This window comes from Octopus bimaculoides, chromosome 3 (genome assembly GCF_001194135.2).
Source record: "Octopus bimaculoides isolate UCB-OBI-ISO-001 chromosome 3, ASM119413v2, whole genome shotgun sequence".
In the NCBI taxonomy this organism is placed as follows: Eukaryota; Metazoa; Mollusca; class Cephalopoda; order Octopoda; family Octopodidae; genus Octopus; species Octopus bimaculoides.
The window spans coordinates 157550178-157552584 of NC_068983.1; the positions used below are offsets into that span (position 1 = coordinate 157550178).

General features: G+C 35.2%; 1 long non-coding RNA gene across 1 annotated transcript in view; it reads left to right on the forward strand.

Moving 5' to 3' along the window:
• The first annotated feature begins 394 nt into the window (after positions 1 to 394).
• The window catches only part of LOC128247359 (uncharacterized), a 4121-nt gene continuing 2108 nt past the window's right edge, over positions 395 to 2407 (forward strand). The window contains exon 1 of the long non-coding RNA XR_008263761.1: positions 395 to 469. This is a non-coding gene — a long non-coding RNA (uncharacterized LOC128247359). The remainder of the gene's footprint in view (positions 470 to 2407) is intronic.

Consider the following 2407-nt stretch of genomic DNA (forward strand, 5'->3'; position numbering starts at 1 on the left):
TATATATATATATATATGTATATATATATATGTATGTGTGTGTATATGTTTGTGTGTCTGTGTTTGTCCCCCCAACATCGCTTGACAACTGATGCTGGTGTGTTTATGTCCCCGTAACTTAGCGGTTCGGCAAAAGAGACCGATAGAATAAGTACTAGGCTTACAAGGAATAAGTCCTGGGGTCCATTTGCTCGACCAAAGGCGGTGCTCCAGCATGGCCACAGTCAAATGACTGAAACAAGTAAAAGAGTAAGAGAGTATATATTAGTTTCCTTCATGTCTTTATTGAGTCAAGTGCCATATCTATCAAAATACACTCCTTTTTTTTGTGGAATACAAGATATGAACTTGTACGTGTTTTAAACAATTTTAAGATACTTGTTTCCTATAATTTAGTTTCCAGTAGCTCACTGCCTGGCATACAAGAAGTTGTGATTACGTTGCCTCACCGTGTCTCTTCATTTGCAAGGTATGCTATTATATTTTAGTTATATTCAGAAGCGATGTATGTATAAATTTATTATTCCTTATGTAACACTGATTTTCTACTTGCATATTTTGGTACACGATTATGAATATATCAAAACTGAAACATTTTACTATTTTCTACAGCACTGTTTGACCCCTTCTAATGACGGGAACTTGCTAACATGCAAACTAAAAGAAAGCTTTGGAATGAAAACAAGCAGTTTCAAGAAGCATAGACTGACAAGTACTTCATCACTGAAAATACTTCAAAGAAGATCATATGCTTAATTTGTCAAATACGCTTTGGGGTTCCTAAAGAATATAATTTACAAAGACACTATTCGACGAAGCACAAAGACTATGAAGCTTTAACGGGAAAGCTAAAAATGAAAATCTGCAGCCCGCCTTGTGTGATTGAATTCACGATATGGTCCTTTGGACAAAAAAGGTTGTGCATCCTTGGTCTAAGGCATGCAAATATCTCTATAAATGTAAAAAAAAATTGTATATCATGTCTCAGAAATGGAGCTTCTAGAAATGCTGTCTTAGTGTCGATGGAATTAAACCTTCACAATGATTAGTGGCTTAAACATGATACAATCTGTCAGTAAATTACATCGTTCAACCTATAGCTTTTGAGAGACACTGTTGGTGCTGGACTGCTGACAAGGAAGTTTATGACTTACTACAGTCTCACCTGACTGAAGTAACAGATTATGCTCAGTCAGAAGTGTACTTAGCTGTTCCAGCGCTCCAACCCCGCAATCATGCTTTAATATTTTGGAGTGTCTCAGCACTTTTTAGAGGGGAACAGTAGTTTCCCTTGGCGCCATGTATCATTTAGGGAGAGGCCCCCTCCATTTTCTTACTGGTTCACTTTTGTGAATTATGTTTGTTTTTATTGAATTATTGCAAATAAATTATACACTTAGATATATCCTTTAGGAAAACAATAAAAAAGGAAATCGAACAGTTTGTAGCAGTACTCAGAACTAAAAACCCTGTCAGTTCTGTAAGGAGAAAATGTCCACAGCATTTCAATTTCCATCCTTTTCAGATGATCTTAGCCTATATTTCAGACAAACGTTGTACTGCAACATTTGTGTAGGTATTAAGAGAAATGGAAAATTCTATGCAGTTTCTCGTCAAACCATTGTTATAAACTGAAATGTGCGGGAAATATGAAACAAAGGAGAGAGAGAACACTCGCAGAGGATTGAAGAGGATCACAGAAGATGGCAGAGCATCACAGCGGTTCAGAGAGGACGGTAGAGGTTTACTTGGTTAACCGGTACTCATGCCACTCTAAACTTGTGTTAAAAGAACATCTCTTGCCAAGCATACCTTCTCACATCTTGCCGAGCATAACATTTCCTTCTCTTGCTATATAAAAAGGCGTACTTTTTTTTCTATCCCATGTACACTATCTTTCATAATTTATTGATATTGATAATTTTTTCGACCTGCAATTTCATTTCCAATTATGGTGGAATGTTTTAAAACCTATGAGCATTGTTCACTTTTCTGCAGATACCTTTTTGCATGACGCCTCATTCTAGCCTTGCGTTTCATTTCTGTGCATACTTTCCATGACGTCATTTCTTTGTCAGTTTTTATCCACTATTATGCATACATCATACATTGTTCTTTTGCATTTTAGTGGTTTTTGCTACCCATTTTTTGACATGAATATTACCATTTAAAGGCATTCAGCTTTTCTGCATCGTTGGCTTCAAACATGTATGCACTCTTCATATACACACACACACACACACACACATATATATATATATATATATATATATACATACACACACACACACACATATATATATATATATATATACATACACATACACACACACATATATAGATATAATATTAGGAATAAAAATCCAAGTTTACAGGTAAAAACTCAATTAAATTCAATTTATCAAAA